Source organism: Rhamphochromis sp. 'chilingali' (assembly GCF_963969265.1).
Source record: "Rhamphochromis sp. 'chilingali' genome assembly, chromosome: 9".
NCBI classification, from domain to species: domain Eukaryota; kingdom Metazoa; phylum Chordata; class Actinopteri; order Cichliformes; family Cichlidae; genus Rhamphochromis; species Rhamphochromis sp. 'chilingali'.
In genome coordinates this window covers 692,501-713,812 of record NC_137936.1, presented here as the reverse complement: position 1 = coordinate 713,812, position 21,312 = coordinate 692,501, and the positions used below count along the sequence as shown (strand labels likewise).

The window sequence follows — 21,312 nt, the reverse complement described above, 5'->3', positions numbered from 1 at the left end:
GAGCTCGTGTTGGTAGGTACCAGTGAAGCTGTAAGTGATGGTGGTCTTTTAGGCCTGACGTCTACCAAATTTTTACTTTCTGAACCAGCCTCTCTTTGACTTTTTGGAATAGTATCATTTAGAGTAAAGATCACTTTAGATTTTTGTGCTTCAGTTTTCACGAGTGATTTTTTATTATTAGTCTGTTAGGTGATGCATGCAGTATATGGAAGGAACTTGGCAGTTATGGTCATTGTAGGGTCTAAAAGAGCTGATACTGGACACAGTTTCAAAGATGAAACTTCCTGAAACCAGTGGGTGACATCATGGTGACGTCCATATATTCCACTAATTTACAACAGTCATCTCAAGATGCTTTATGTTGTAAGGTTAAACCCTGCAACATGAGTAAGAAACTCAAGCAATCACACGGCACCTTGTGAGAAAGCACTTGGTTATAGGAGAATCTCCAAAAGCTGACTGTGTTCATCTGGATGTTTTCAGTGGGAGAAACGTTTCATCATCATCAGGTGACGTCTTCAGTCTCAGCTGACTGCAGGTTTCCATCCTATAAACAGGACATTTGCATAATGACTGAAACCAGGAACAATGGGCTGGGAGGTCAGTTCAACTTTTGGAGATTTACTTACCTGGATGATTGAGCATGCATCAAGATGTGATAGGAGAATATTCCCTTTTAACGGGAAGAAACCTCCAGCAGATCCAGACTCACGGAGGGGCAGCCAGCAGGTGCCAGCGGGGGGTGAGGAGAAGAGACCAAGGGCAAACTATGGGAGAGAGTCACAGACGTTAACAGTTACAGTAGTGACACATATAAACACAAACTGAACAAAGATGAGTGTTGGGTCGGCGCTTCCACAGGCCCCGCTGGTTTAGAGACTTATTCCCGTTAACGAAGCAAGACGAACAGCTCAACCGGATTTTCACATGCTAGCAAGGGGAACCGGACGGCAGCAGTCAGTGTCAAGCAAGTCCAAAGAACCAGCTTTCCCCACAGCCTTTTATTTCTGTGACACACAGGTTACACAAACAAGGTGCGATCGTGGCTCAAGAGTTGGGAGTTTGTCTTGTAATCGGAAGGTTGCCGGTTCGAGCCCCGGCTTGGACAGTCTCGGTCGTTGTGTCCTTGGGCGAGACACTTCACCCGTTGCCTACTGGTGGTGGTCAGAGGGCCCGGTGGCGCCAGTGTCCGGCAGCCTCGCCTCTGTCAGTGCGCCCCAGGGTGGCTGTGGCTACACTGTAGCTGCCATCACCAGTGTGTGAATGTGTGTGTGAATGGGTGGATGACTGGATATGTAAAGCGCTTTGGGGTCCTTAGGGACTAGTAAAGCGCTATATAAATACAGGCCATTTTACCCATTGTAACCCCCCCCTATGGTGCATCATAAACCCTAAGGCATTGAGTGTGCGTGTATGTGCACGCATGTGCACGTGAGTGTGTGTGTTTGTTTTTGGGGGTGTGTTTGTGTGACCTCCTGCTCACCAAAAGGGTCATAAAGACAGGAAGTTTACTAAACAAGAAAACTGAACAGTCACCTGGATGTGTCCCTATAATAAAACACTACTGCCTCCCCCTCCATTCAACAGGCTGGGGAGGGGGTCAGAAACAAAGGAATCTCTTTGATCATACAGTTTGAACCAAGACTTACAAATGTAACTAACACATGACAACATTTAACAATTTCAACCTAACAATGAGTACTGAAGAAACACGTGGTAGACCATGGAAGCCCCACAGCTGCCTATTGCAGCATAAAGGAAAGTTTTAAGCACAATCTCGACCCTGGAGATAGTGTCTGTCTCCTGAATACAAACTGGGAACTGCTTTAATAGTAGAGAGGCCTGAGAGTTGAATGCTCTGCCTCCCATTCTGCTTTTGAAAACAGTCCACAGTCTCTGAATGAAGTGATCTGTTTGGATAACAAGGTACTGTGAGGCCTTTAAAAATGTTAACAGGATGCCAAGTGTTGGGTTTATCTAGGCACAAACCCCGCTGGAACACGAGCCCAACTAACTGCATGACAAAACAAGGCAAGACAGAGCTCTTTGTCTTTGTGGCTCGCGAGGGAAGTCAGCCAAAGCTGAGGATAAGATTCCTTCACCTGAACTCAACCAACTTCAACTGATTCCTTCACTGCAGCTCTTTTTATTGTGAGAAAGCAATCATTCATGAATATGCAATTACAAATACAAGTGACATTCTTAAGCAGGCATCTCTGAACATCAGTGTCTGTATTCTGTCTGTGCGTGTGTGTGTTTCCAGCCTGAATATATATTTCTAAGCATAAATGATTATGTTTCTAAGAACAAATTCTAAATTCTTGTTTAAAACAATTACGAGCATTGTTTCTCCTGATGCTCCTTGTGCACCAGTTCAATCAACCACTGAATGCAATGAGTTTATGAACTATTTCACAGATAAGGTCACTGCCATCAGGTCTAATATCTCCATCATCTTCTCAATATCAAACTTACAACTTGCTCTCCTCTGATGTCTTGTAATGTAACAGGAGTAAAAGAGGACCAAGTATCAGAGGCCTGCTTTGTCATATAAAACAGACTTCAAGCCCCCTTGATGTCCTTCCATCTTCACTTTTCACTAGTGTGTTTGATTCAATTGGCCCCTGTATTGTGGAAATGATAAATACTTCTCTTCACACTGGCTCAGTCCCCAGCTTCTTTAAACAAGCTGTTGTTGAGCCAATATTAAAGAAACCCCAGCTGGATCCATCTCTTCCTAACGGTTATAGGCCAATATCCAAACTGCCTTTTATATCGAAGATTTTAGAAAAAGTAGTACTAGAACAACGTAACTATTTCCTGGATAAAAATGCTGTTATGGACACTTTCCAGTCTGGTTTTCGTAAATTGCATTCCACTGAAACGGCCTTACTTAGAGTATCTAGTGATATCTTGATGGCAGCAGACTCTGGAGAGCACACAGTGCTGGTCCTGATCTCAGCTCTGCTTTTGACACTGTAGATCACAGCATCATGATAAACAGACTCGAGAACTTGTTTGGGATTACTGGTGTTGTTTTAAAATGGTTTATATCATATCTGTCTGAGAGATCTTTTACTGTTTGCATGAATCATGTCACATCAGAATCAACAGTTTTGCCATGTGGGGTACCTCAGGGATCTGTCCTGGGTCCAATTCTCTTTTTACTTTATGTATCTCCCCTAGGCCAAATTATTAGGCGCTATAAATATATCTCCTATCATCTCTATGCTGACGACATCCAACTATACTGTTCCTTCAGGATTTCTGAGTTTTATAAATTGTCTAATTTAAGTAATTGCCTGACAGAAATCAACAAATGGTTATATGACAATTTCCTCCAACTAAACTCTGATAAAACAGAAACCCTAATTATTGCTCCAGACCACATGGTCCCAGAAATCAGGCAGCGTATCAGCTTCTTAGACCCTCCTGTAAAATCGAGCCTCAGAAACCTCGGTGCCATGTTTGACAGCTCGATGTCGCTCGAGCAGCTGGTCCGAAACTATTTTTATCATTTACTGAATATTTCTAAACTCAGACTAATGGTATCAAAGCTTGAACTTGAGATGATTATTCATGCTTTTATTTCCTCTCGTTTAGACTACTGTAACGGCCTTTTTACTTGTTTTAACAAATCAGCCTTAAATCGTCTTCAGACTGTGCAGAATGCTGCAGCACGTCTCTTAACAGGCACCAAGAGAAGATCGCATATCAATCCAGTCTTGGCCTCCCTTCACTGGTTGCCTGTAAGTTTTAGGTTTCATTTTAAAATTGTAGTTCTAACCTTTAGGGGCCTGCATGGTCAAGCTCCTCAATATTTATCTGACCTGCTGAAACCACATACATCTTCTTGGGCTTTAAGGTCATTAGATCAGAGACTGCTGGTGGTATCGCGCACTCGTTTTAAAACTCGTGGTGATCGGGCCTTTCAGACGGTGGCACCACGGCTGTGGGATTCTCTCCCACTGTCTCTTCGCTGCACGGACTCCACTGATTCTTTTCAGAAACAGCTGAAGACATTTTTATTTAGAAAAGCATTTTATTAATTTGTTCTTATGCTGTTTTTATTGCTTTAGTGTTTTACATTGTTTTATTTACTGTTACACTGTTTTTATATTTCCATTTCCTGTGTTGTAAAGCACTTTGTGATTTTTATCTGTGAAAAGCGCTATATAAATAAATTTTACTTGCTTACTTACAAATGACAATATAAAAACATCAACATTCCCTCCTCTTTGTCATTTTGCAAAGCCTTTCAGTGTTATATTGCATCAGCATCGCGCCACTTACATTTTAACATTTTTAGCGCATGCATCATTTTAAACACGTTTCGGCCATGCCATCCACATCACCTTGCTGCAACAGAATATAGTTAGTATAGGTGTCAGCAATCATTTTATTTATCATTGAGCGCAAATATGCAACCTGTGAACAAACAGAACAAAATCAGTAGTACAACAACAGGAGTCAAGACTTTCAAGAATGTATGCCACGGTGGTCCAGACATCAACCAGGCTGTCCAGCCTTGTGGGCTGTCTCTTCCTGGTGCGTGTTCTGCCACATATCTCTGCAGAGCGGTTAAGTTCTGCAGTGCTTACACACTTCTTGTGATGCTGTTATTGATTGATTGATTGATTGAATCTTTATTTTGAACATGTTGAAAAAGTATAAAAAAAAAAAAATAGAATTAAAAGAGACAAATGAACAAAGCAAACAAAAGGAAAACGAGCAACCACAACTCCAAATAACGTCCATGTTCAAAAAGGAGCAGGAAGAAGCATAAGCTTATTTAATCCCACCCCTTTTCCACTATCTAGTATCAATAGACTACAGAAATACCTCCTTGTAATTACATTATATGGTCCAATGTCAGTCGGTTCTGCAGTACCATTGTCCGTATGGCTTTCTGCTCCTTTGCTAGGGCTGTCCCAAGGGTTTTGGTCAGATTTATGTCTCAGTAGGGCGTATCGGTTGATCTCCACATGATCACGCACCTCTGCGACTCCAACATTTGGGACTAGGCTTTGGAAGAATTTGGAATTCTCGTGGCACTCCAGTATCCACCGTCACCCCGAATGCGTTTGGTGAGGCCATATTTATCTCACATTTATTCTGGTTTCTTGGGTGGTTTTCCAGCCTATCCATGAAGAATATGTGGTCTGACAGTTTAACCAGGGTGCACAGCCCGCCCCATCCTGCTAGGAGTGAGAGAAAAGCTTTGTGTCCGCACAGGAAGTACCAGTCGGCTAGGACTTGTGTTCCCTTCGGGGTCTGGGCCATGGATGAGCATCTGGTTAAGTTTTGTTGGTTGTCCTTAAGTGGGAACTGCCATGAGGTATTCCAAGATTTTCCTATCGTTGTTCAGTAAGAATGGGTACAGTTACATAGTCGTCCTGGTAGCCATCATTCGTTGAACCGTTTCCAGCGAGACAAACGGGCAAGGTTGTGTCTTTGAGGTGATTCAGTAGCACTAGATTGGGTAGTGGCTCCTGGACCTGTGGCCAACCCAACAGGTCATCATTCGAGACCCATTTCTCTGTTGTGCAGTTTTTCCAGCCTTGGATTGTGGAGCCATACGCGACCATGTTTAGTGGGGTCGAGAAGTCAGTGTTCTTCCTGTAAATCCAGGGTGTGTGGCCATTAGTTACTGTTGGAGCTATTTGTTCTTTATTTTTGTTTTTGTTCTTATTTTTGAAATTAGTTAAAGTTTGTTAGTTTACTTATATTTTGGGGTTTATTTGTCGGTTAATATTTTGTTTTAAATGATTTGTTTGTTTGTTGTTATTTTGTTAAATTAGTCAGTAAAAGCTGTAGGGCCATTTTGTTTCTATAAATAAAGAGACTGGTATAGGACCAGCATGCATTGGGGTGGGCCTATGGTTTTTTACCAGAGCAGGAGAAGCAGCAGGAAGGATCTTGTTATTGCTTGCCAAGATGGATAAATAAACCAAAACTCTCAACAAAAATGTTTGGACAATGGACTTCTTTTGCCTGCGTACGAAATATTACCTCAATGCAGCAGTGGCTTGTGGACTTTAAGTTGTGGGACGTTTGATCTTACAAAAGTAAAGGAATTGCCACTACATAAAGTAAAAAACCTTCCCGTGGACAAAGGAATAATCCTTCATTAATGGATATAAGGATTTCAAGGATCACCGTCGAACTCGAATAAAAGTTATTGGATCGTCTGGTGAGTAATCCAGACGGATTTGATGTTGAGGCCTGGATCAACATGTCACTCGTTCATCAAAGCTGGTGAGTGATAATATTGTTTAAGCCGTAAAGGAAAACGGTGAAACTATTGGAGTTTAAAGACATAATTTCACTACAAAGACTGATGAACTGAGTTTTGACGTACTAAATTGGTGCAAAATTGGATCGCTAATTGAAACATGCCAACGCCCTCTGTGGAAATGTTTGTCCGCTGCAAAAGGCAGGTAAATGGATGTCATGTTTGTACTTTAGGCTATGGATTCTCAGTGTGCTGTGCATCTTTATAAAGTTTGAAATAATCCAAGAGGACAATAAAAATGTCGGATATTAAGAGTAAACGAGAGGATGACACTGAGATGCAAGCAGAGAAAAGAAGCGTTAAATTTACGCCAAAAGGTTTGGATTTGTATATAAAGACATGCCAAGAAAAGCGCAGTTCAATGTGTAAGCAAGCATCTAAGTACATGGGGAAAATTTCTGCTTTAATGACCTCATATGAGAACGTTAAGGAAGTGTCTTCTGAATTTGGGAAGTTTATTAAATGCTATCAAGATGCAAACGTTTTGCAAGAATCCTTTTTAAGTTTGCCACTGCCAGAAGATGAAGTAAAAAGGCAAAATGCACATTTTCAGTTGAAGGTGACAGCATTCTCTGTTTTTATGGACAAAGTAAAGGTTTGGTTGCAGGAGGCGGGCGAGCCGTATACTGAACAAAGCAATACTGTTCGCAATGATAAAGCTGTTGAAAGTTTGGATGAAATAAAACCTGAAGACAGTGTCTCTAATATCTCAAGTGTAAAACCACCTTCAAAAACCTTGTCACAGCAAAGTCGAATTTCATCAACATCTTCCGCATGCATTAAAGCTGCGGCTGACAAGGCAGCGCTCATGGAGCGACTGGCTGCATTAAAGAAAAAACATTCTATCGAAGCGCAAGAGGAAAAACTGAGAAAAGAAAAGGAGAAACTGAGAAAAGAAAAGGAGACATTATCCTTGGAAACAGAGCTGGCAGCCACTAATGCAAAGCTTCGTGTCTTAAAAATAAATTCAGTTTGTAGCTCTGAGCATTCTGATGGAATGAACTCTTATTTTGAAAGAGGGCACGTACAAGAAGCGCCTAGTTTAAATCCTTGTGCCGATACATTTGTTCCAACATCAAGAGATTACTCTGGTATAAATTCTGCATCTGAATCACAAGTAATCGTACCTAGACAAAGTCAAACCCAACATCAGGTTGATGATTCAGCTCAAGTGACGCAGCAAACACAGCCTCAGTCTCCTACTTTGACTGGGAACTGCACGAAGGAGATTGTAAATATTATGCAAAAGCAAAATGACATCACTAATTTGCTTGTAAAACAAAACTTATCTTCTGTCCTCCCCGCCAGAAACATCCCTGTGTTTGATGGAGACCCTTTACAGTACAGATCATTTATGAACGCCTTTGAAAATGGAGTGGAAGCTAAAACTGATAACTGGAGCGACTGTTTGCATTTTTTAGAGCAGTTCACTAGGGGGCAGCCTAGGGATTTGGTGCATAGTTGTCAGCACTTACCTCCTGAGCAGGGCTATTCCACAGCCAAAGATCTTCTTGAAGAACATTTTGGGAACGAAAATAAAATTGCCTCTGCATATATGGAGAGGATTGTGAGTTGGGTACCTATTAAAAGTGAGGATGTGAAAGGTCTACAGTCATTCTCTCTTTTTCTTCAAGGATGTTCAAACCTAACACAGCAAGTTGTTTATATGAAGGAGTTGGATTTTCCCTCAAATATGAGAATGGTTGTTATGAAGCTTCCATACAAATTGAGGGAAAGATGGAGAGTTGTTGCCTATGAACTGCAGGAACAAAATGGTTACAGAGCAGTATTCACTGATCTGGTTGCCTTTATAATAAAACAGGTACAAGTAGCATCAGATCCAGTGTTTGGCAACATCCAAGACTCACAATCTGGAAGCAGCTTTAAAGCTTCAAGTTCTACCAAGCAAAGAAAAAAGGGAAGTAGTTTTGCCACTAATGTCAGTACAGTGCCAGGAATCAAAGCTCAATCAACTGGAAGCAGAACAACTTCCGCCGTTCTGCATAGTTGTTTGTTTTGTTCACACAGCAATCATTTACTAGAGAATTGTAAGCAGTTTAAAGCTAAAACGCATCAGGATAAGTTGACTTTTATCAAGGAAAGGGGAATTTGTTTTGGTTGTTTAAAAGTTGGTCACACAAGCAAAGACTGTAGGAGTCGTTTGGATTGCGACGTGTGTCAACAAAGGCACCCAGGGGTTCTTCATATAGAGCGAAAGGATCCAGGTGCGTCTTCGGAACAAACTCAACAGAGGACAAACTCTAATGTCAACTTTTCAACTGCAACCACTCAGACATGTGGGTATATTGGGGCTGGTCATGAAGTTGATGCAATTTTTTCTATAGTTCCAGTTCAAGTTAAGAGCCAGAAGAGCAATAAAATTGTGCAAACCTATGCGTTTTTGGATCCTGGAAGTTCAGGTACATTCTGTACAGAAACTTTGGCAAAAAGGCTGAATGTAAAAGGTAAAAAGACCAATATCTTTTTGAGAACAATGAGTCAAGATAGGATTGTTAGTACACAAGTTCTGTCTGGTTTGGAAGTGTCTGGTTTGGAAGCAAATGATTTCATGCCATTGCCAGATGTTTTGACTCAAAAGACTATGCCAGTTTCTACAGTTAATATTCCCCAGCAAAGCGACATCGATCAGTGGCCTCATCTTAAACCTGTTAAACTTCACAACGTTAATGCAGATGTGGAGCTACTGATAGGCACTGATGCTTCCAATGTTTTGGAGCCATGGAAGGTGATAAACAGTGTGGGGGGTGGACCTTATGCTGTAAAAACAAAAGTTGGCTGGGTCATAAATGGTCCCCTGCGCACTGGAAGTAACAGTGGAAATAAAACCAACTGCACTGCTGTAACAGCCAATAGGATTTCTGTTGAGCGTCTTGAAGAAATGTTGATTAAACAGTACAATCATGATTTTAATGAAAGATCATCAGAGGAGCAGACTGAAATGTCTAGAGAGGATCTGTGTTTCATGGATATTGTTAGTAGTTCAATAAAGCTTATTGGAAATCATTATCACATTGATTTGCCTTTCAGGAGAGAAGGTTCCAGTTTGCCAAATAACCTCTGTGTCGCGGAGCAGCGTCTCCAGAGTCTCAGACGGAGATTTGAAAAGGATACTCATTATAAGGATGAATACACTGAATGTGTAAACAACATGCTTGAACAAGGATATGCCGAGTTTGTGCCTGTAGTTGAGTTGCACAAAGATGATGGAAAGGTGTGGTACATCCCTCATCATGGAGTGTATCATTCCACAAAGGGCAAATTAAGAGTTGTATTTGACTGTGGAACAACTTATAAAGGAGCATCATTGAACAGTCAGCTTCTACAGGGACCTGATCTCACAAACTCGCTGGTTGGGGTTCTGATCAGATTTAGACAAGAGCCTGTTGCATTAATGGCGGACATTGATTCCATGTTTCACCAAGTGCACGTCTCAGAAAAACATGTCAACTTTCTCCGTTTCCTGTGGTGGCAACATGGTGACACTTCAAGGTCTGCACAGGAATGCAGGATGAAAGTGCATTTGTTTGGAGCTGTATCTTCGCCAAGCTGTGCAAATTATGCTCTACAGAGAACTGCAGATGATAATGCACAACGGTTTCCAGCTGAAGTGGTTGATACAGTCAAAAGAAACTTTTACGTGGAATATTGTTTGAAATCTGTTGCTTCAGAAGAGGAGGCAGTGCACATGGTGAAGAGGCTGACAGATATCTGCGCTAAAGGAGGATTTAAGCTTTCAAAATGGATCAGCAACAGTCGCACAGTGCTCATGTCCATCCCAGAGGAAAGAAGAGCAAAGGAAATTAAGGATCTGGATTTGGACACAGATCAACTTCCAGTTGAGAGAGCACTGGGTTTACAGTGGTGCATAGCAACAGACAAGTTCCAGTTCAGAACCTCCCTGCAGGACCGTCCAACAACCAGAAGGGGCATTTTGTCTGTGGTCAGCTCACTGTATGATCCTTTGGGAATCTTGTCTCCCTTCAGTATGCCAGCTAAACTGTTGCTACAAGAGCTTTGCCGACAAAGATTGAAGTGGGATGAAGTTATTCCCCACTCTCTTTCCCAGCGGTGGCGTGATTGGCTGGAGGATCTCCAGCTGATTTCAAAGTTCAAAGTGGAACGTTGCATTAAACCAAATTGCTTTGGAAGACCAGATAGGGCACAACTTCATCATTTTTCTGATGCAAGTCAAGATGGGTATGGAACGGTGTCATATTTAAAGTTGGAAAAGAATAACGTCACGCATGTTGCTTTTATCCTGGGAGAAGCTAGAGTTGCTCCTCTGAAGCAAACTACAATTCCCAGGTTGGAATTGACGGCTGCAGTTCTTGCAGTTCGGGTGGACAGGCTTCTGCAAAAGGAGCTGCAGGTCAGGTTGGAAAAATCAGTTTTTTGGACTGATAGTACAACAGTACTGAAATACATCTCCAATGAAACCTGAAGATTCAATACTTTTGTTGCAAACAGAATTGCTGTCATTCAAGAAGCAACAGATGTGAAGCAGTGGAGATACGTTTCTTCCAAGGAGAATCCTGCAGATGACGCATCCAGAGGCATGAGAGCTGGGGATTTCCTCAAATGTAGGAGATGGATAAAAGGGCCAGAATTTCTCTATGAGTCAGAAAAGGAATGGCCTAAACTGGATGTGGAGTACAGTGTAATTTCTGCAGATGACCCAGAGGTCAAAAGGGACCTGACAATGAATGCCATTGTGAGAGAATTACAAAATCCTACCAGCTATTTTATCCTCTACTTCTCGTCTTGGGCAAAACTTAAAATCTCTGTAGCCTGGCTTTTAAAGATGAAAGAGGTCTTGGTGTTGTTGGCACAGAAGAGGAAAGAGTTGCTTGCTGCAGGTTTGAATAAGAATGATCCGGAAGGTCAGAAAGAAGTGGAGATAAGAATGGAAAGATTTAAGACCACTTTGAAGAAAGGAAATCTGACTCCAGAAGACTTGGCAAAGGCAGAACAAGCTATTCTTCAATATGCACAACAACAGAAATTTACGACTGAAATGGCTTTAATCTGCAATGGCCTTAAAGGAGTCTCCAAGAGAAGTTGTCTCTACAAACTTGATCCAGTGTTGGATGCAGGAATCCTCAGAGTGGGTGGCCGATTGAATAAAGCAGCCATGCCTATGGAATTAAAGCATCCTGTAATTTTGACAAAAGATATGCATGTGTCAACACTGATTTTACGCCATATCCATCAAAGGTTGGGACATGCAGGAAGAGCACACATGCTGTCAAAACTAAGACAAAATTACTGGATACTAAATGCAAATTCTGCTGCCAGAAAAATCATCTCTCGTTGTATCACGTGTAGACGCAACAGAGGAAAGTTTGTTGAACAAAAGATGGCGGATCTGCCTGAAGAGAGAGTCCTGCCAGACATAGCCCCATTCACAAATGTTGGAGTGGACTATTTTGGACCTATAAGTGTTAAAAGAGGACGAAGTCTCCTTAAAAGGTATGGAGTTCTTTTTACTTGTTTCACCAGTCGTGCAGTACATCTGGAGATTGCATGTACACTTGATACAGACTCTTGTATAAATGCTGTGAGGAGGTTCATCTGTAGACGAGGCCCAGTTTCGACCATCAGATCTGATAATGCTACAAATTTTGTTGGGGCGAATCGAGAGTTGAAAGAAAGTTTGACTGAGCTGGACCATGCCAAAATTCAAAAGGCTTTTGTTCAGGATGGCATGAAATGGAACTTCAACATCCCAGCAGCTTCTCACCAAGGCGGTGTGTGGGAGCGTCTCATTCGTTCAGTAAAGAATATTTTAGCCTCAGTTCTTAAGGAGCAAGTTCTGGATGATGAAGGACTCCACACAGTCTTCTGTGAGGTTGAAGCTATAATGAACGACAGACCCATTACTAAAGTTTCAGATGACTCAAATGATCTTGAAGCACTGACACCCAATCACTTGTTGTTGCTGAAAAATAAACCAGTTTTTCCACCAGGACTGTTTCATCCAAGTGATTTGCATGTCAGGAAAAGGTGGAAACAGGTACAGTACATGGCAGAGTTGTTCTGGAAGAGATGGCTTTCTGAGTACCTACCTTTGATGCAAGAAAGACAAAAATGGATGAGGACTAAAAGATGTCTTATACCTGGAGATGTTGTTTTAATTGCAGACGCTACAGCTCCAAGAGGATCATGGATGATGGCGAAAGTCTTAAATGTAAACCAGGATGCAAAAGGCTTGGTGCGTTCTGTGAGACTACAAACAAGGACCAGTGTTTTGGAAAGGCCAGTGACAAAACTTATTCTGCTACTGGAAGCCTCATTGTGAAGAAAATCCTCAATGAAAATTAAGGATTTGTTTAAGGGAATAGCTCCTCCTTTTGGGACTTTAAAGTAATTGTGATTGTATGCACAATTAGGGGCCGGAGTGTTGGAGCTATTTGTTCTTTATTTTTGTTTTTGTTCTTATTTTTGAAATTAGTTAAAGTTTGTTAGTTTACTTATATTTTGGGGTTTATTTGTCGGTTAATATTTTGTTTTAAATGATTTGTTTGTTTGTTGTTATTTTGTTAAATTAGTCAGTAAAAGCTGTAGGGCCATTTTGTTTCTATAAATAAAGAGACTGGTATAGGACCAGCATGCATTGGGGTGGGCCTATGGTTTTTTACCAGAGCAGGAGAAGCAGCAGGAAGGATCTTGTTATTGCTTGCCAAGATGGATAAATAAACCAAAACTCTCAACAAAAATGTTTGGACAATGGACTTCTTTTGCCTGCGTACGAAATATTACCTCAATGCAGCAGTGGCTTGTGGACTTTAAGTTGTGGGACGTTTGATCTTTCAAAAGTAAAGGAATTGCCACTACAGTTACTTTTTACAACATGATTTATCCCCTGAATAGGTGATAAAGTGATAGATCTTTCAGCCCAATTCTACTTTTTCTGCATAATCCATCATACAAAATGTAATCAAATGGAAAAGTCTCTTTTTAAAACTTGTTTTATTAGTTTTAATCTTTTAACTTTATGCATAAAGCAAACATTAAATTATCTGCAACATTCTCTGACTGGAAGAAATTTAAATCTATTTTCTGCACATTCCAGCACATAAAATAAAATAGTTTTTTGTGTTTACACTCAGTCTTTCAAATAAATGCAAGTAAAACACAGCAGAAGATAAATAAAGTCAAAGACTCAGCGGTCCTGTTGCTCTATTTTCACCTGTATAGCAGGAGTGCGGCAGGCAAAGGTTTGCCCTGGTGCAGGTGTGTCGTAGCGGTCAGTGGAGGGATACGGCAGCTTCTCTGTGAATGTCACATTCCCGTATTTGGTGCTTGCTCGGACGTTTAGGGGTTTTTTCGCTGTAAAAAGAAGTTTTCTTCCCACGCAGAGAGCAACGGACACTAATGTTTTTGTCACTTTTTATGGAATCAAACTCAAAGTAAGGTCAGTGCTTCCACGCTTTAAACGCTGCACGCTCATACTCTCTCCCACAATCGATATGTGATCCATTGTTGATCTGCACACAGCTGTTGTCACAAACGTCGCACTCGCTTACGTCACTGTCAAGACGCAAAAAAAATCACGGTTTTAGTAACGCAGTAACGCAGCGTGCTTACGTGACAGTAACAGTAATCTAATTAACAAGTAACCCGTTACTGCCCATCTCTGGTTATATGCAACACACAACAGCCCACACAGGCCCCAGATTAAGAGTGTCTACACACACTGACTTGGTGAGCTCAGATAGCACAAACAACATGTTTCTAGCATCCCTCACAGCACCGCCTGTTACTGTAATCACCATTAAAAGCATTACACACAAGTAAACTTTGTAGCTGCTCCCATGCACCGCTGTTTGTCGTACACAGTGAAAGGCAAATACAAATGTACATATACCAATAAGACTGAGCCACTGATGTGGGGGTGTTGGACTGCACACTGCATTATTATTAACGTATTAACACCTACACCCTCATAATGTCGTGAGAGTGACTTTGTGTCAAAAAGTGATTTATGGTGTTGTGTTACTTTACTGCTCCAATGAAACAGGAAGAGCTTATTTTAAAGTACAGATTTTGCTACTCTGTGATCTTGGGATTCGAGCCATTTCTAGGGACAATAATATTTATGTTAGATTCTGTTTTAATTGAAGATTATGTATTGAAATTTCAGGAGCAGGGCCTCCAAACATGCTTCTTCCCGTCGTCATCTCTATAGGTTCCCCCAGTTCTGCAAGCTGTTCATTCTCGTTTAAGTGCAAACAGGGTCCATTCTCGGCGAATACCTTTAAACACAGCTTATCTCTCAGGAGTAACATGATTTTACCGTGATGTTTTCCATCCTTCCTTTTGCTAAATGCTCAAGCAAGTTTGCACTGGGACGCCAGGTTATTCAGCAGCAAGCTTCCTACCACTGAACTGTCAGTTTCTCAGTAAAAACCAAAAAAAAAGGCACAGAGTTGCCAGTTCTCCTTCCCTCCACAGGAAAACGCAGTGTGCTTCGGCACCGATTTGCCAGGTTCCCAGCCTCTCATCCCTCCTTCGCAAATTCTGCAGCATGCTTCGGGACAGAGTTGCCAGGTTCCCAGGCTCTCATCTCTTCCTGGCTAAACTCTGCAGCAAACGTCGGCACCGGGTTGCCAGGTTGTTTTATCCCTCATTCGCAAAAGCAGAAGCAGCAAGCTTTTCGACCATTGTGTTGCCAGTTTCTCAGCATAGTTTTTTTTTTTTAAAAAGGCACTGAGTTGCCGCTACTCCATCCCTCTGTAGCAAATGCAGCATGCTTCGGCACCGAGTTGCCTGGTTCCCAGCCTCTCATCCCTCCTCTGCAGCATACGTCAGCACCTGGTTGCCAGGTTCTCAGCCACACATTCCGCTTCTGCTAAACTCCACAGCAAATGTTGCACCAAGTTGCCAGGTTCCCAGCCTCTCATCCCTCCTCTGCTAAACTCTGCAGCAAACGTTGGCACTGGTTTGCCAGTTTCTCAGCATAGAGAAAATAAATAAATAAAGAAGGCACTGGGTTGCCAGGTTTTCCTTCATCCCCCATTTGCAAAGCAGCATCTAGCTTCCATACTACTGAACTGCCAGTTTCTCTGCATCTATCATTGCAAGCAGCGGGAAACCCTTCTAGCACTGGGGTGTCAGGTTCTTGCTATATCTGCCATTTGCAAACTGCAGCGATAAGCTTCTTAGCCCTGAGTTGCCAGTTCCTGTCCATCCATCATTGGAAAGGCAGTGGAGAATCCTTCAAGTTGGTTCCTTCTATAGCCATCATTCGTAATCACAGCAGCAAGCTTCTTCCAACATGTTGCCAGTTTCTGTACATCCATTATTGAAAAGCAGTGGTAAACCTCTTTGGCACCAAGCTACCAGGTTCTCTCTTTATCCCTCATTTGCAAATGCAGCAGCAAGCTTCTATCAACAAGTTGCCAGTCTCTCTACATTTACATCACAAAAGCAGCAGTGATACCTAGCACTGGGACACTAGGCTCCCTGTTTCCGTCATTTGCAATTGCAGCAGCAAGAGTAGTAATATACCTATACTTTTTTTGCCCCTGCCCCCGCCCCCACTTCCTCTTTCCCCCCTCCGCGTTCATGTGAGTGCATGTGCGTGTGAACGGACTTTTTGCTCGTGCATGTGGGTTCAGGGGTCATATGAGTTTACATGTGTTTAATAGCGTTTTATTTAACGAAACCATTATGTGTTTTAATTAAACTCTTTTTAAAGGATTGTATAGGTCTCAGAGCTCTGTTATTTAGACATAGATGATTTAATTTAACTAGTTTAGGGGTATTTTAACTAGTTAGGAGCATTTTGCTTTTTCTTTAGTGCTATCCATCCATTTGCTTCCGCTTGTCCTTCTTAGGGTCGCGGGGGGCGGTGGAGCCTATCCCAGCTGTCATAGGGCAAGAGGCGGGGTACACCCTGGACAGGTCGCCAGTCTGTCGCAGGGCCAACACACAGAGACAAACAACCATTCGCACTCACTTTCATTCACACCTAGTGGCAATTTGGATTATCCAATTAACCTATCCCCACAAGCTGCATGTCTTTGGACGGTGGGAGGAAGCCGGAGTACCCGGAGGGAACCCACGCAAACACGGGGAGAACATGCAAACTCCACACAGAAAGACCCCGGCCTGATGGTGGAATTGAACTCAGGACCTTCTTGCTGTGCGACAACAGTGCTAACCACTGTGCCACCGTGCTGCCTTTAGTGCTATTTAGGAGCAAATAGTTTTCAAACAGAATACCACAAACAACATGTATCCCTTTAGAAATAAACTGTGATACTTCTAAAAGCACATATTCACACCTAGCCACACTAGCACTGTATCAACCCCAATGTTCCTTTAATGCAACTAGCCATATAATTATCTACTAGGCACAAATACACTGCAACAGTAAGACTTGCTGATTACACATGGATGATTTAACTACTTTAGGAGCATTTTACTTTTTTTCTTTAGCGCTCGAAAAGACACAGAGGCTAATAGTTTTAAATAGATCACCACAAACAACAGCAGGTATTCCTTTAGAAATAAACTTTTCTTGTGTTACTTCTAAAAACTACAGATTCTTAACTCTGCAACAGTTAGACAGAGTGGGTTACAGTTAGGCCCCCAACAGTCAGCAAAACAAGTCATAAAACAATAAAAGAGGCTCTCTTTATCAAGAGCATCCCAGCACACATCCCAACTGTAGTTCCATAGTTTCCACATTTTTAAATTACAAACAGTTTGACATTTCTTTAAATCACCCCGCAGTTCTTCAGCTGAGACACTTGAGTTAGAAAACACAAACACTGCAGTCGTCTTTACTCGCGAGGACAAGTGACAGAGCACTCCTACACGTAAGAGACACTCACGGACTTGTGCTCTGTCACCGTCTGCTTTCTTTATTTATACAACAGGAATTACAGTTTTTTACAGACGCTAGGACACATTTCTCAATACTTAGGCCACTTTTGCAAAACTCTTCACACAATCCTCCTAACTGACCATCAGCTTGGCAAAGCAGTTCATTTCACATTCAAAATGCACTACAACTACCAAAACACTTCATTCAGGTCTCAAATAAACTCATTCTTCCAGAACACTAGCAAAGGTTGACAGCTGACAAACACACTTTGTCACCCACAAAACAATGACCTAAAAACACTAACAACATGTAGCATTACACAGTGTTTTCTTGTGTAAAACAAGGACACATCTCTGTTTATAATTTCAATATATGTTACTGGAATGAATCAGACATCATGCAGAATTCGTTAATATTTGTTTATGTATTTTTATTTTTTTGCACTAAGTAATCCCAAAATACAAGAATTTGTATACACACCATCCACTGATACACATACAATAGTAATGCTAATCTACTCGGTCTTCTCCATTTGGCCACAGGTTCTCATCCACATCACATCTTATGTCATCTAGGGCAACACACCTAGGAAAGAATCTTCTGGCTGCCAGAATTGAAGGAGTTGAACAATTGAAGGAGTAACACCTGTACAGATGTTCATCTACAATGAGAATCAGCTGTGGCTGGTTAAACTGCATTTTTAGATTTAAAATATGTTTCAATAAAATATTGCTGTTGGATTTTGCTGTCTTTTCAAGTTTTGCATTGTGTTATTGTTTTGGCCATAAGTTTAACATTTTTGGAAACAGTATGTAAGCACATGCAAAATGTCCTGTACGTACAAAGATTTTTGGCAGTTGTTGTGTCTGAGTGAGAAGATGATTCATGAAATTTGAGAGATGTAGTCATTGAATGCATTTTGTGCCAAAACAATGATAACTGGTCCTCAGTTTAGCCCACATAGACTTCTGTTGTGCTCACTGTGTGAGGAGTTTTACAAACGTGACCTAAGTATTGAGACATGTGTCCTAGCGTCTGTAAAAAACTGTAATACATTTGTTCAGTAACATGAGCATGTGTGTGTGTGTGTGTGCGTGCGTGCGTGTGTGCGTGTGCGCGTGTGTGCGTGCGTGCGTGTGCGCGCGAGGTCAGAACTGCTTGTTCAGCTTCTTACTATCGCTGTGGAAAGCTTCAGATACAAATATCAGAACACGTTTCATAAAGAACAATCAGTTCTAAACAAGGAAAAGGTCATCATGCAGTATTCTATCATCAATAAACTTATATCACTAAAAGCTTAGACTGACTACTCAGTACAGTTTTCCATTGACACAGTTCCATGATCTTATCTTATCATGTCAGAGGTCAACTGAAACCATGTCCAACTGAACCTCCAAAGGTTTTTCACATCTTCTTATACCCCACACCTTTATCTCTGCAGGCTGACAATTACACCTCCTACTGACTAACCGAACCTCCATAGTTTTTCCACCTTTCTCTTTGCAACCTGCTCTTTATATCTGCATGTCAGAGCCCAACTGAAACCAAGTCCACCTATATAAAAACACCCCATCAGACACACAGTATTTTGCTCAGCACTTCACAACTGCCGCAAGGTATATCGTTGTAACTGTTTATTTTTTCAGATCCCAGACACAGCGGTGTGAGGTAGTTAGCACACAATTTTGCCATGTAGAAAACATCGTTTGTTTGGAACACATCAGCAGAGAGGTAGAATTCATAGCTGTTCATAAGAGTTTAATTCCTGGATGTGCATTGAGCCGACTTTGCTACCTGTACAGAGCGTTTCTGACAGTCGGGCGCTGCTTATACAATAGAGAAAAGCAACAATACAGAGTGTTTCTCTGCTCCAAGAAATCCGAGGGCCTTTCACAAGGTAAGCATGTCTGTTATACCCAGGGCATAAATGTCTGTATGTCAGCGCTGATTATTCAAACCCTGTTTAAAATGTGACACATATGTTGTCCGAAAACATTTCCTCTAGATTTGCAAAGTTACTGATTTAAAAATATATTTTTGAATTTTTAGTTGCATGTCAAACATATGATAGACTCTTGAGCATGTTCATATAGCTAAATTCACAATGGTATAACCGTGCACCAAAGCCCTCTAATGCAAGCCTCTGAACTGTATGTTGATAAGTACATGAAGCGTACCTCTACCTCTACAGCTGAAAACAGTTTGTATCCGCACTCTGAGGGTCTGCTGAATTGTTTTTAATACGCCACTTTTTGACGAACAGCAGATGATGAAATCCTCTTTATTGGAGAAACTGTCCCTGAGCTATTGTTGCTCATACTTACTGAGGTCCCTAGCTACTTCCTTACTATGTCAGTAAACTCTTTGAAAAGGAAAAAAACGTGGTTGTATTTCGCTTCAAGATGGCGCCGGTGTGCATGGCTGACCGTCTGCGACCTCGACTGCGCCTCGGCGTAGTACTCTTTGTTATTTTATCCTTGGTTTTATGTTCTCTAGGCGATTGCACGCTAATAACTTATGATAGAGACACGCTCCTGAATCTCCGGTTCTCCTGTCCTCAACGACTGGACAGTTATGGGACCATGGGTGGTGCCACTCCCCTGCCGCCCGTCTCTTCCACCAAAACGACCTACTTACCTTTTCCCTTTCTGCGTAGGAAACGCTTCAGGAAACGGGGTAGAAGGAGTGGTGCCCGCGTTCGCGTCAAGGCTCATATTAGAGCCATGGCTATGGATTACCCCTCTACAAGTCGTGAGCTGTCACGATTTATCTTCTACTCCAGGAGCCGCTTTGCGGCTAAATTGTTAAGTCATCGTTGGATATGCCCTGTTGGCCCTCAAACCTATCCTACCTGCCCAGTGGCTTATCACTCTGCTTGGTCTTGGATTACACCGCCTGGCCACGGTGTTCAACACAGCAATCTAAACACCCTGCGACGGGCTACCGCTAATGACCTAGCTCCTCGGACTCGGATGGCTTTATTTAATGTTAGATCTCTTTCAAATAAGGCCTTTCTCTTAAATGACTTTTTCCTCACCACGGGACTGGATGTTCTATTTCTGACGGAGACATGGACTTCTCCGGGTGAGTTTATCCCCTTTTCTGAGCTTCTCCCTCCTGACTGTGCCTTCTTTAGCTCACCAAGACTCACCGGTAGAGGTGGTGGCCTAGCCTCGGTTTTTAAAAACAAACATGAAGCACGGCTGCTACCCTCCCCAACCTATTCTAGCTTTGAAGCTCAGTTATTGGAATTGACTGGCCCTCGGACTACTCTGTGTGTTGTGGTTTATCGTCCGCCTAAATACCACAAGATGTTTATTTCTGAATTTGCTGACTTCTTGGGATCCATTCTTTTTAAATATGGTTCTGTTATTATTTCTGATGATTTTAACATTCATGTCTGTTGTATGGATGACCAATTGGCTAACGATTTTCTAGCACTAACTGCTTCTTTTAATCTTACCCAGTGGGTGAATGAGCCTACCCATGTTAAGGGCCACACCCTTGATTTGGTTTTTTCATACGATGTGGATATATGTATTAAGGAAATTAGAAACACTGGACTTTCCGACCATTCTCCGGTTATTTTCGATCTTGACCTTGGCAACACCGGATCACGCTTTGAGGCTCCTCTTTGCCCTACGCGTACTGTGAATGCTGATACTCTGTTGAAATTTTCTAATTCTTTTGTGAACTTTTCATTTACTACGTCAGATTGTCTTACTCCACAAACGCTTGAGAATTTCGCCAATACTCTATTAACTACATGTTCCTCTATCCTTGACATTGTAGCACCGATCAAAATGAAACGCCCCAGAACCTACTCACAATGTTGGTTAAATGATTCTGTTCGCGCCTTACGACGTATGTGTCGGCGGGATGAGAGGAGGTGGAGGAAAGATAATCTCCAGTCATCATATGACATTTTATGCATTAGCCGCTCGAAGTTTCAATCAGCTGCCAGAACGGCTAAAGCAGCTTTCCTATCTAAAATTATCACCACCAATGGAAACAACCCTCGAATTTTATTCAAAATTTTCAACTCTGTGGTCAACCCCTGCCCCTCTATGCCTCTGTCGTGCTCCCCGGGCCTTTGTGAAAAATTTTCAAGTTATTTTTTGGATAAAGTCGCATCTCTTAAATCTACCCTTCCTTTGGTGAC

The 21,312-nt window shown here is 41.9% G+C and overlaps 1 long non-coding RNA gene across 1 annotated transcript; it reads right to left on the bottom strand.

Moving 5' to 3' along the window:
• Positions 1–192: 192 nt before the first annotated feature.
• Positions 193–15,322, bottom strand: LOC308403119. Its single transcript, XR_013972862.1, has 3 exons — positions 14,613–15,322; positions 630–767; positions 193–547 (listed from the first exon to the last, which is right to left on the bottom strand). It is a non-coding gene; the product is annotated as an uncharacterized lncRNA (long non-coding RNA).
• Between the last annotated feature and the right edge of the window lie 5,990 nt (positions 15,323–21,312).